The 14,566-nt window shown below is 43.9% G+C and overlaps 1 protein-coding gene across 3 annotated transcripts in view; it reads right to left on the minus strand.

Annotated features, from left to right (window-relative positions):
* The window catches only part of LOC138489070 (glycerol-3-phosphate dehydrogenase 1-like protein), a 278,084-nt gene that overhangs the window by 256,607 nt on the left and 6,911 nt on the right, over window positions 1-14,566 (minus strand). The window lies entirely within an intron of this gene.

The raw sequence follows: 14,566 nt of genomic DNA on the forward strand, positions 1-14,566 counted from the left end.
AGCACTGGCTAGCCAGGCGCACAGTCACTTGGCTACCCTCTGATTTCAGGCCCAGATCCCTGCCCATCTAGCTGTATACCAGCACTGCCTCCTGGCAACCCTAGCACTTGGGTCTTTATGTGCAACCCTACAGTCTGTCAGGAAAAATCATGTAGCTGGAAGTGTTAATAAGGATGACAATGTTAAAGCTGGTAAATCACAGTGGAAAAGACCCAGAATTAGGTACTCCAGAAGGCTTCTTTGTATTTATTGTAGGAAGAGCCTTGGGAGCCAAAGAAGTGCTAAGAAACTAAGTTTCCCAGCATGCCCGGGTAAGCACGAGCCTGCCGGCAGAATCAGAGACACACCCTTAGACGTGTGCATGTGCGCGCCAAACCCGCGAGATCCCGCTCGCACTACTGGCTTCTCAGGAGAACTGACGTGTGCGCAAGGAGCTCTTGCAGGCAGACCAGCGCAGGGCTTTCCCTCGCCTGATTAAACCGCAGGCCCCGCTCATCAATACAGATAAGTTATAGTTCAGAAAGCTCTCGCTCTATTTGTGGCTACTAACCACGTGCGCATGCCTTGAATTCAATATGCGCATGAAGTACAGACTGCGGCACATTGTAAAGCGTGCCGGACAGGGAGAGACTTAACCCGCATGATTTTCGCATGCTCAGGAATTGGGGCAAAGTTGCGAACATTGCGACCACATTGAGGAACAATAGAAACCCATAGTAGCAGCGATCGTGGGTAGAAAGGTTGCTGTGCTAGACGAACAGCTGAACGCATGAACCTACAAAGCGAACTAGCTTCCTGCAGTTGCATTAACGGACAGCTTCTGCTGCGCATACTAATTATTTCTTTGGTATTTTCTAGTGGAATCCTCAGGATATTTCCAGACTGACACAAACTCGCTCACATGGTGGCAGTGTGGGAAGAAACCCACAGCTAAGTAGAATTTACTTGCCATTCTAATGTTGTGTGTAATGCAGTACATGTAAAGTTCTCTAAGTAACATTTAGCCTTACTGAATAGTGTTGGTGTTAAGCACAGTCTACTACTGAGCTGGCATGAAGCAATGTTGGTGCAGTTACGCTATGTAGTGTTTCTGGTTGCACACCCAGGGGTACATCCAGGTTACGAATTTCGCAGTGTTCTGGTTTGAAGCTCGAGGCAAAATTGGGTGAATGCGTGAATGTCTATTATGCAGAGAATGCATGGGCGGAGATAACCAAATCCCAGGAGGGGCTGCTGGAGCCGAGGAGCATGTTTACCCTAACACCCCCTATCCACCCACAACCTCTACCTAATCCTCTTCCCGATTACCCTCAAAACCCCCAACCCATCCAACCAGCGGACCCTAACCCTCTTTGCCTGGTGGATTATGGAAGACTGTGGCATTTGCTAAACCCAGGTGCCAAGACCCAACTGGGAGGCAGGTGTTCATGATGCCTCTGCGCAGGACTGGGCCAGGACCTGACACAGTCCCCTTACCTGCACTTTTAGATACCCGTTGACTGTGCCTTATTCTTGCACTTGCCACCTACTGGCCGCACTACCTTTTGTTTGTTTTGCATACGTGTTCAGCACTTTCCACTCCTCCCCTGCCCCTTGCACTTTCCCACTTCCCTCTACCCTGCACTTGCGCGTTCTCAATGTTACTGGGCCTAGTAAGACCGTTCTTTCCTCCCCTGTATCCCTCCCTTGCCTCTTCACGCCTTGAAACACGTGTATGGGCACAGTATAAATAAAATATCATATCACCTTGAGCAATAGGAAAAGCGGCAACCTTCCGACACTGCTCCCCTTTCACGCCTCTCTTAGTTCCACAGAGCCCCAGCTCCTGGGCCGCTCTTCCCTGAGCCATAAGCATGCTGCATATGGACAGTTCCTTGCTGTTCTTCTTGGCCTCTCTGCTGCTGCTGCTGCAATTTCACCCCCACTGCTCCTGTCACCACTTCCTCCCTCACTCTCGTTTTTGGGGCTTTTTATACACCTACAGCCCTTTAACAGGCTGCAGGTGTGAGTTCACAATTATCCCTGCCAGACCATCATTAAGGGGACATGCCTGACCGCTACTACTCTCAGCACGCCTTTTCCTCGTCCCAGTACCTAAGTGGTGAAAGCAACTAGTCTTGATTACTCCCGGTTGCCTCTTACTTGTCTCAGTACTTTATGTAGTTTTATATGAGGAGGTCAGGGGAGTTGATTTATAATACCCCATGAAGAAGCAAAAGGGGGATACCGTGTCTCTACCAAGGGCATCCCACTCCCAATCCCCACAGACCTTCCACCCAAGTGATCCTCCCTCACTTGTCCACCCCCAGGGTCAGGATCCAAGAGGGATGGCCTTTCCCTGGCCACCTGTGCAGAGCACCCATGTGGAATAGGAGTGAAAATACCCTCTGGTGTCTCACAACTCAGAAAGAGATGTTCAACATCAAGTTAGGAAAGACAGTAGAATGCAACAACACACCAACCCCATCACAAAAACTATGCGATGACCTTGCAGACCACTTCAAAAACAAATTCACAAACATCAGACAAATCATTGAGAGCAAGCCGAAAAGCACCAACGACCACCTTAACGAGCCAACACCACAACCACCTACTAGATTGAACCACCTCCCGCTGATCTTGAAAGAAATATTCAACAGCTGGTGAGCAAAAGCAACCGACCCGGCTCTCCAGCAGACCCCTGCCAACCAGACGTATACAAGACTATCCCCACCCAGTAAACATCCGCCTAATATTTCCTCAACCTCTTCAACCACATACAGGCAACAGGAAACATGCCATGTGCCTTAAAATTGGCATACATCAAGCCATTCCTCAAAGATCCAATGGGAAACACGTAAGAGCTGGCCAACTTCTGACCAATCTCAAACATCCCATAGCCGGTGAAACGACTAGAAAGCTACGTCTACGAACAAATCCTAGAACATGTAGAAAACAATCAGATACTAGACCAGGTACAAGTAGGCTTCAGACCCATGAGAGGAATGTAAGCTGCATTACTATCTATATGAAATGATCTAAAAACCAACACAGACTCAAACGTCAAATCAGCACTAATACTACTCGGCCTGTAGGCAGCCTTCGACACAGCCCATCACAAAACACTCATCAAAAGACTCATAGGTATAGGAATCAGCAACACAGCACTCCTCTGCCTAAAATCCTTTATGAGAGAAACAATGGAAACACCATTGAGTCAGCACCACGCAAAACAACATGTGGAGTCCCACATATTACCACTACTCTTCAACATCTACATGACCCCCCTGATTAACATCATTATAAAACAGAACCTCACCTTCTACGACTATGCAGATGACACTCAAATCATTTACAAAAATCAATGCCAGCTAAGAACAAAACCCAACACTCACCAACTGCCTCACTGAATGAAACCAGTGGATGAGCACCAATAGCATTGCACTCAATCCGGACAAAACAGAAATCATGATTGCACCCAATGACCCGTTGAATAACCACCAGATCCCATGGCCTACCAAAATGAAAAACCCACTAGAACCATCCAAAGTGTTAAGAAATGTTGCAATACTAATGAACAATGAACTAACACTAGAACCACAAGTCAACGTAGTAGTTAAGAAAAGCTTCTTCTACTTAGATAAAATGAGAATACTCACCTTCCCACACAAAATACTCGCTGTCATCTCTCTTGTTATGTCAAGAATAGACTATGCCAACAGCATCTGTCTCGGAATGCCAGAATACCTTATGAAAAAACTACAAGGAATACAGAATGCAGCAGCAAGACTAATCCTCGACTCACTAAGAAAGAACACATCACACCAGCAAACTACATTGGTTATGAGTCAAAAAACGAATCTTCTTCGAAACACTCTCCCTAACACACAGATGAATCCACGTCCAAGGAGCAGAATTAATAATCGAAAAGAACTCCATCTACCAACACAAAAACTAAGGTCCAACAATGACATTCGATTGGAACCGAAACAATATTAAAAAAAAACAAACACAGGGGATCAGCATTCTCCTGCATAGCGGTGAGACTTTGGAATTCGTTTCCAGAGGAAATACAAACAACACAAGAGCACCTAAAATTCAGGAAACTGTTTAAAGCATGGATCTTTAACTCGCCGAGCTAAAGAGGGAACACCCAGAGAAATAAAATACTCTACCCCAAACATCATAAATGAAGACTAACCAAACTGATCAACCCACGCTCAGAAAAAGACTCAGATGACCCTGACTAACCCTACTGAAAACTCTCTAGTACTCGGCATACCCACCACCCAACGCTGAATAAACAAGACACACACCTTCACCACAAAAAACAAAACCACTACAAACTACAAGCACTCTTCCAACTCTCCCCAACACCCACATTAAACACCCACATACAAACACCTACCAAACACCACATAACATCGATGAACTAAAAACATGCCTCTCTTGCACTCTTCCCTCAATCCCACTAACTAACCCATCCCAAACCCCATCCCTTTTCAGATCTGCTTCGGTGGCTAGAGACCATGAAATTGGCAGCGGTGCACGGTATAAATCACAATAACATAACATATCGCCTGGGCAGGCTTTTGTCTTCTGCCACTGTATGTTTGCTACCGTTGCCATGTTAATGAATGTTTAAATGTAAATAGTCTGCTCTCACAGGAGAGAAATCTGACAGGATTTTGGTAGCACACCTTTCCCATCGGAGCCCAGGGTTTAGCACTCGGACATCAAGACAGAGTGCTGCCTTCTGCCTGCAACCTCCTCAAAGTGGGAGGCTTAAGACCTCCCAAGGCAGGGGCTAGCGCCACCCAATTTAAGTGAAGAGCTCCCAAACCCTGTTCTAACGCTGTCCGTGCCTGCAGCATGGTGGTGGAATTTTGTTTAGCTCAGGGCGCTGCTAGGGCTAAGGTCGGACCTGGTTGTGGATGAACTAACTTGAATCACATTCAAATTTACCTTAACCACCAGGGTTCAAATTAGCTTGAACGATTTTAACCAGTTGCCACTGGAACTCGAAATGGTTCAAGAGGCTGGAATAAATAAGGGTACTTGTTGGCTCATCGCAGTTTGTAATTTTGCCCAGTTTTTCTGTTTACACTTCATTTATTTTGATCTCACTTTGTTCTTATTACTAGGCATTTGTGAGTTCAAATCGATTAATCAGGATTCAAACCAATATGTGGCTGTGGTTTGAACTGATTAGCATACGGCGAACCACAAATGAATACAAATCTGATTCCTGAAGCTATCTGGGTGAGTTATTTTGGGAAATTATACAGTGGAGTTGCTCATAACCAGAGCAAACAAAGTAGCCAGGAATGGGATTTAGATATCTCAATAGAATCCCTGGAAACCATTATAAGAGCAGGTTCGAACTCCAGAGCGTCTGGCCCAAACGACCTCTGTAGTCTCATTCTGAAACAGGAAGTGACAGCATGGGCCAAGATACTCCACATCTTGTTCTTGAATATTATACGTAGTAAGCAGATTCCAACAAGCTGCTCTGTGTCTATAATAGTCCCAATACATAAAAAAGGAGATTGTAAAGATCCAATAAATTATCGACCCATAGCCCTCATGGAAATAGAGAGTCAAATATTCTCTCGCTGTTTACTCAAAGAGACAGAGGAATGGTTAAGAGATAAACAAATATTGTCAAAATTCCAGATGGGTTTTAGGCGTGGGACAGGGACCAATGCAAACGGCCTATTTATCCAATCTTGTATTAATCAGGCCTTTAAGGCCAATCTGCGTAGCCAGCATATATTTGAGTCTAGCATTTGATTCTATTCATAGGACCAGGCTGTGGAGAAAGCTTGCAGACTGGAATATCCCAAAACACATCCTTGAAATTCTCATTAACCTTCACAACGATACAAAAATTAAAGTAAGATTGAATGTTCAAGGCAATGTTTCAACCCCCATTAAAACCTATTGTGGGTTGAGACAGGGATGCTTGCTGGCGGCATGCTTGTTCAATTTGTATCTGGCCGAACTGTGGGAATTCTTGAGAAATGCTTCTTTTATCGCTCTGAAATTAAAAGAAGAAAGATGTTTCTGCGTTATATACGCCAATTACCTCTTAGTTTTGGATCGGATGCAGGTGGGCCTACAAAGACTCTTGAGAAAATTTGAAGAATATGCTAAATTAAACATCTAACAACTAATCCAAAGAAATCGTGCATAATGGCCTACAAAGGTGAAAGATACAAATTGAACTCCTTTAGATGGCAAATGAATGGTGAATATCTACTGGTTATAAAAAACATCAAATATTTAGGCTTCCTTCTATCAAGACTGAAAGAAAAAAAAGATATATAGATAAGCATTATGGGGAAAAAGATGTCAATTAGCGGCCCAGATGTTCTACATTCAAAAAATATATATACTGTTGCTTTTCAATCAGGCCGCTCATAGAATTCTATCATTCTAAAGCTATTCCAATCTTGTTGTATGGCCTATATATTTACCCTAGGCTTGAAAGTTTAGAACTAGACAAGCTAGAATCATGGTTATGGAGGAAAGTACTAAGACTACCCAATTGTGTTCCCATAACATGAATACGTTTTGAGTTGGGGTTGATCTCCCTTCTGGCCATTACAGAAATGAGAATTGTGTTACTATTCCGCAAGATGGCATTGAGCAGAGATAATTCACTTCATAACACATTTTTTAAAGAAATTGAAGATGTCAACATGAATGGGCTTTTGGGAGAATTTAAACAGCAATGTGTATGTATATTGGACCGGTACAATGCATCTATAGGACTTGTGTGTGAAAATCCAGGTCCGGTTAAAAAGAAGAACATCGAAAGAGATTGCATTAAGACCAGCGATAAGAGAGCGAAATATAGCCTTTCCAGAGAAACCAATACTGAATGCAAAAAGCAAGGAATCCTACAGAAATACCTGGAACAATCTCCGACTTAATACTCTCCGTACCAGAGACATTGAACTAAAACGCAAGATGCATTATACTGATCTGTGTCGACACTGCGGAACAGGGGTAGAAACCCTGAAGCATTTGATGATCAATTGTGTTGCTCTTCAGAAGTTCAGAGAAACGTTTTTCTCTCCATTTGTTCATTTCATAGAGTCATTGAACTCAGAATACTTCTGGAAATATATCTTACAGGGTCGCACCACCTCCATGGTTATAGGGTAGTCCATTTTTTGAAAAAGACCAAAATTATAGTTTGAATGAAGTCTGTAAAAAGTTGGGGAATGAATAGTATGACAAAACAATTAATATGAGTGTGTCATTATGATTGAGAACATTTTTATCATCATTCTTGAATGTAAATGTTACTGATGTATTGTTATTTTTTCCTTTTCCTTTCTCTTTTCTTTTCGTTTGTTTATTTTTTCTTTTATGATTCTTTATGATTCGTTTATGATTATTGGTTGTTTGATAGTGTTTTGAGTAAAATGTATAAGGTTTGAAATAAACCATTTGCAATAAAAAAAAAAATACAAGAGTTTGCTCTGGGGTTTGACTGATTCAAACTATTTATTATGTTTGCGATTTCAACGAGTTGAGTCAAGCACTTGAAGGCACACCCACCTCTTGTTGCTGACAGCATATTTAGTTCAATTGTAGATTGAGAGCCAGGAAGCATAGTTCAGTGGACAGGGCTGGTACATTGTGTGCTGGAGGGAACCGCTGCAGACAAACACGGATTTAAATGTCCATGCACTCACAGAGCGGCGCTGAGGTAACCGCCGAAGCCACAGCACAGAGACATGCATTGTTTTTGTTCCAAACGCATAAAAGCGCATCCAGGCGTGGCACACTCAAGTGCCAATAAAAGGGGTGAAAGGGCACAGCAAACCTGCCTGACTGGCCGAGAACCGGAAGTCGGCTGCTGGAGGAAGGACTGCGCCAGTATTTGACAAATGTAACAAACCATTTTGTTTGGCATCTTTTCCCTGCAGCTCAGCAATCGAAAACACACAGGTACCTGCCAAGTTTCTCCATGTTATCTGTCAGGCCTTCAGCCAGTTTCATCAAGAGCATGCTGGGACTTTTAGTTCACCCCGCTCCCCATGCAAACCGTGGATGCACAAGCCCCACCCACCATGCTACGATAGCCAGATGTTCTGCGTTTGGGATATACTTCTGTTTTTATTTTACACCGCATGTCTCCCTGTCCAGACATTCTGAAAAGCAGTCAAATATCCCTGATTGTAGAAATGGCTTAGACTTTAGTTAATACTTCGTGCAGCTCAGGGTGGACATCCAGGGAAACTGCCTGAGTGTGACTGAGAGAGAATGCACACAGGAACATTGTCATTGCTGCCGGAAGGTCAAATAGTTCAAGGGAAAATGATTCTAGAAGCAAGTAGCTGCAAAGCTAACAGGCACTTTGTATGCTAATAAACCATCACTTGAATCCAACCGAAGTGACAAGACTTTTCATTTTCTTGCTACATACACGCAACCCAATTGGTCACACTATCCGATATCCAGCGACTGAGTGCACCTAGTTCAACCAACCATTTTTGCAAAACTAACAGTTTGGGCTTTTCTACGAGCAGACATTTTTGCCCATTTCAGCGAATTGTAACATTACAACTTGTATACATTGCAATCAAAATGTTAACATATTGCTACTAGCACTTAAATTATCTCTAGAAAACATTAGACATGGTGGCATTCTTTATTCCAGGGCGGTGGGATGTCACATTGCTCAGAAATCATGCGATTGACACCACACATGGGCCCATTTTGTTATATAATACGCTGCCTGATGGCGACAATAACCCAATTTGCTTTCAGACAGATGCTTTTTTTCAGGCTGGTTTAAATCACCTAAATGTGACATGAATTTAGATAAGGATCAGCTAAATGACTGCAATTAAGCCATTACCAGAAAACTGTTTTTGGAGGAAGAATGGCTGCTTTAATCTCCTAAATGTGGCAAGAATTTAGATTCCACAGAGACTGCTCCTAGTCATAGTACTCATGTACATGTATCTCTTCACAAATGCCAGAACATGGTGCAAAGCCAACATGTCCATTGTTCATCAATAGAATGTTCTCATATTGGTGGCTATCACCGCCTCCATGAGCCAAAACTAATAAGGACAACAGGCTAGCTTGCAGAGAAGTGATTGAGAAGGACCAGCAAAGAGGACGTCGAATGATGGCATGAAGAAGGTACACAAGGCGCGTTAAGTGAGAACTGTGAGTGGGGAGAGGAAGGCACAGAAGTGATAGAAATGTATTCGAGAGGGAAGGACGAATTATACTTGAAAAATGACCTGCTGGCACGAGAAAAGGAATAGAAGTGAAAGAACATGTATTATGCTAGGGGAAGGCATGCACAGGGAAGAAAATGTAGAATGGGAGAGAGCTAAGGGAATACAAGGAAGAGAAAAGGTATGATGGGAGAGCGGAAGAAAGGGGAGTCAAATGTATGAAGGAGAAAGGTTAAGTATATATCAAATCTCCCTGAAATGGAAGAAACCATCAATCTAGTTTGTTGTCTGCCCCAGGGCTTTCCCATTCTAGGCTGTTATTCTATATGTGTCCGAACTCCACTGTTGTCCTTTTCTGTATTCATAGTTTTGACATTGTCCGAAGTATGTTCCCTTCATATTTGCGGTCTGTCCCTTATAGCCACCCTCATGGGGCAGTGGGTGACACTGGGACTGGCTGAAGGCCTCATGCATTGGCAAGGAGCCACTTGGCAGCTGTTGCAGGGCCAGAAGAGAGAATCTGCACCATGTCTTTGCACTCAACCTATCACATTCTCATGAGTGTCCCCGGCATTGAAATGCTTACCCAGCCTGAACTTTCCAGTAAAAGGCATTGGACACAATGAATATTTTAGACATCCTTGCCAAGGGCCCGACTTTGATTGGACACCTGAGCTTGCAGCACATCCTTTCGTGTTCCATGCATTTTGATAAGGCCTAAAAGTGGCCTGGCAACTGGTGTGCACCACAAGGGCTGGTGTGGCGGTATGCCAGAACCTGTTCTAACAATGAGCTGTGGCTCCCTTCACAGCCAATAAAGTTACGGTATCAGTGTGTCAAGTGCAGTAGCATTAGGGCTATATTCTCACGCTGTTTCCCATACAAAATATTTGTACATCCACATACCCCATAGTTTCCATCCCTTTGTAAGTACTGCTGAACAGAGGTAATGCCTCAATCAGTACCCTTGGCTGTTGGGCTTTGAGTATTGTACACCAGTGATTTGCATTCAATTTAATGAGTTGGTGTGACTATAGAGACTAGCAATGCACATTTTCTGTGTTTGATGTCATAGTAAGATATCAATCTGGCAAGATTGCTCTGTGAGTTAGGCACTCTCTCCAGACATCTATGTGCAACTTGAAATTACAAGTACAAATCCCTAATACAGCATTTTCTATCAATCATTTCTATGCCCATAAAAGTACCATGAAGATGGTCATAACACCTATCAATAACGCGCTTGGAAGCAGGAAGAATAAACTTTGAATTACTATGAAAAACAGAATACTGTTACTTTTTCTCTTCTGGTGTATCATTAGATCATTCTTTTGCTTCGGACATGGTGGGCCACTCTAGCCTTGCGTCTACTCTTTAATCGCTGGGGCTTTTCTAGCACTGTTCTTCACTGGCTTTCTACCTAGCTTTCAGATCATACTTATTTGGTCTCTTTGTCTGATAAACTTTCTGCTTGCTATCCTTTTGGGTCCCCCAAGGCTCTATACCTGGTCCTCTCCTTTTTTCTCTTTGCAGGTTCCCTTCACTAACATGTTTCCTTTTAATCTGTCGTGTCATTTCAATACTGTTGACTCCCAAATCTTCTTTTCTTTATCGCCTTTCTGGGATTCACTTCGTTCTACTCCTTCGTCTTGTTTGTCGGCAGTCCAGAAATGGGTGCTTGCTCATTGCTTATAGCCCTTCCAAGACCGAGTCCCTCTACATCAGGGTTGACCAACCCCACGCTGCGAGTGCTGGAATCCTGACAGGTTTTCGGGATATCCCACCTTAATTTTAAGGACAAAAAATGTGCATACATTTAGAATCCTTTAACACAAATTTATCTCATGAATATTAATGAGGCGTATCCTGAAAATCCGACATGTTTCCGGCCCTCAAGGGCTGGATTTGGAGAACACTGCTCTACATTCCTGCTTCTTTTCTTTCTTCTCCTTCATCGTTTTTTTCCTCCCTCCATCTTCCACTTTCCTATGTCGGTTTGCAATTTAGGGGTTGTATGTGACACCTTTCTTTATTTCAGCTTGCATATTTCATAACGGCTCAGTCGGCTTGTTTTGCCTATGTAATATTTCCCAAATCAGAACGTTTCTTCCATTCAGTGCTAAGGAAATTCGAATGACTTACCTTATTCTTTAGTGCCTTGATTATTGCTTGGCCATTTTAATTTGCCTTCCTGCTAATGGTCTTGCACCCCTTTGCTCTCTTTCTAACTCCTCCATTTCTCTTTTATTCCGTTTATCGTCCCAGTCATCGATCTCTTCTCTGCCTCCTCTCCGTTGGCTTGTTTCATCCCTGTATTCTTTTTCCTTTTCTTTGTATTGTGTTTAAGTGTTCACAGTCTAGCTCCTACCCATGTTTCTTCTTTGATCTCTCTTCATTCTCCTTCACGTCCTCTTCTTTTTGCATCTCAATGTCTTCTTGCTGTCCCGCTTCCTTCTTGTGCACAATCACATTTTCAGTCTTTTGCTCAAATCCAAAATATTGGAGCTACTTTGCTTGTTCCCTTTGCCGCTTCTTTCTCTATTTTTCTTTTCTCTTCTTCCTCTGATTCATTTAACTACTTGTATAAAATTTAAACCTGTTTTGTCAGATGCATGAAGATTAAGCAATGTTTTGTCAGTGCTTCGTCGAAACTACTTTATGAATTCAATAAAATGAAATAAACATTGTAATTGTTTATTGTTATTGTTTATTTATACAGCGCTTATACACAGGTGGCATGGTTCAAAGCGCGTCAAGGCGGGAAGGGAACAAGGGTATACAGTAATCATTCTTAGGCCTTGAAGTTTCCGAATGATCTAAACAGAACACTTGCATACTAGGCCCGACTGCGTTTCACCTAGTACTAGTGCATGAAGTGTTACAGTTTCTACTCAGCTAGGGTGGGGGGAAGAAAAAAGGTGGGTAAGGGACTGGACAGACTATCTAGTTCATTTAGGTAACGCATGCGTACAGACGCAGGTGTGAGGAAGAGGGGGTACAGGGCAAACAAGCATGTCCAGTCCAACAGGGCCCTTGGTTAAGTGCAGAGAGGTTGCCTCACTCATAGAGCGTAAGCAGAAAGTGCAGTAGTTCTGAACATAGTGCAGTGGCACAGAGGCAGGTGCAATGACTGTTGGAGGGGAGCCTGTGGACCTTAAGGATTGAGGTGAAGCCAGTCAACCAGTCAGCAAAACTGAACAGACCAAGGGAGGAGAAGGAGGAAGGAGGGTGGAGAAAAGAACAGAGGTTAGCAAAGGAGAGGGAGAGAGAAGGAGGAAGTGAAGAGGAAGCTCTTGAGGAGTTTCCGGAACTTAAGGTGCTCCGGCTCAAGTCAGGGAGAGGCAGGGAAGCTGTTCCAGAGCGAGGCACCTGCAGAGGATAAAGATCTACCCCCACATCTCTGTTTGTGAAAGCGGCTCACCCGCAGAGACTTGGAGGCGGACGAGCGGAGCACTTTAGAGGAAGAGTATTTAGGAAGAAAGCGTTGTAGATAGTGTGAGCTCCACCCCAGAAAGCCTTGTGGATTATGCAGAGGGTCTTGAACTTGATCCTTGCAGCCACGGGGAGCCAGTGGAGGTAAAATGATACATGAATCGCATTGGCAGGGTTCTGAAGTTGTCTCATGTGAGGCAAGAATAGCAAATCCAGGCCTGGTTTTATTAGCATTCCTTTACATATTATGTTATCTCAATGACCCCCGGGCTTCAAGTCTGTGAATACAAGGAAAAAAGCGGGGCTCGATGAGCTATTCACACCTGACTTGGGGCACTTGAGACATTTGCAATCAAACACTGTAAATCATAATTTCAAAAAATGTACAGTATTACCCAATGTCAGAGGGATGAATGAATTGTTACTTAAGTCTTCACCGAACTGCAGTTATTGCACAGGTAGCTTTTTTGGGGATCTGTCGGGGCGAAGATGTCAAAGAAATGCAGCTGTTTGATGTAATTCCTTGCAATAACGCGCACATGACCACCTGCACCCCATAAGCACAGATTGTGTTTCTATTCCTGAATTCACATATGTTTCCCTTTACTTTAATTGAGTTGTTTCACAAGTCATAAGGATGACCTTTCCCTTGCATAGTCTTGTATGTTTTGCTTAAAAATCTGTGATCATCATTGAAAGGGGCTGTTTATGGCTAAGGCAGTCACTATTAAAATGGCGTTGCCTTTAGGTGACATTAATCCATGCATGCCAAAATCGTCGATGCTCATCCATTCTATTTCTTTCTTTGTATTCTGGGTCTTGTAGGTTTGTTTCTCCCATTATAAATCTAGGACTACTAGTCACAGAATGCGAGGAAAACAAGCAATGGAAAATCCAATAGGTCTGGCTTTGTAAATATACAGGGTACTTTTCTTTTTTTTAAGTAAAGCCTTTACTACACATAAAGCTTCCCTTCTACATTTTCAAAGACAAGCCTATTGGCTTTAATAATGCTTGCCAATAGAGATTTGTAATTTGCTTCCACTTCATAATGCTTGCCATATTGCTAAACTCTCTCTGCTCTAAAGCCTAATTTATGTTTCAATGTTTTTGGGCTGCAACTATAATGCAAGCTATGCAGATGAACACCTGTCATTTGCATACCATGAAGCCCTGTGGTTTGTTTTGGATATTTATGCTATCTTAGATCATGTTATAGTTCCACACAGGGTGGATTACAACGAGTTGAATGGGTGGATAGGGGCGTGAGAATAAACATGGTCACCCTAATTTTGAAACAATTAAAAATTGTTCAGGGATTCCAAGATGGCCGCCAACACGAAATGGCCTGCTGACGGCTGCTCCTGAGCCTGAGGAAAACAAATGGCGGATTCCACCACCTCTGATCGTCAGTACCTTGGGCAAGGAGTGAGCAACCCCCCCAGGAACAGCAAACGCCCTGGGGAAGGAGTAATTGGCATGGTAAAACCGCGACGATGTGAAGCCGGAACTTAGCCCGACAGTGTAGGCTGTGGGACGCGGCCCCCCGCCGAAGAATAAGGCGAGCCAACGAAGAGCGGGCACCTTCCCTGCCCGACTGCTGGGAGAGGACGGGGAGAGGGGAGTGTGTAGCCCACGGAAGAAGACCCCCAGGACAGCGCAGCCGCGGGGGAGAAGCGAGCAGAGGGAGGCTGCCGATGCAGAAGGTGAGCCCCAGGAAGAGGCGACCAGGCCCATAGAGGAGCCTGTAGCAGAAAGAAAAGAGAGAAGTCCGCAGGAGAGCGGAGGCAGGAACGGACCAGACCCGTGCCGGTGAAGGGAGACAAAGACGGGAGAAACAGCAACAACCCACCGAGTGGGGAGCGGCCCGACCCAGGTGATGGTGAGGCGGAGGGAGAGAGCTGGTGGCATGACGGTGCACGGAGCGGGAGGAGAGGGACGAGAAG

Source organism: Ambystoma mexicanum, chromosome 9 (genome assembly GCF_040938575.1).
Source record: "Ambystoma mexicanum isolate Mex_15411 chromosome 9, UKY_AmexF1_1, whole genome shotgun sequence".
NCBI classification, from domain to species: Eukaryota; Metazoa; Chordata; class Amphibia; order Caudata; family Ambystomatidae; genus Ambystoma; species Ambystoma mexicanum.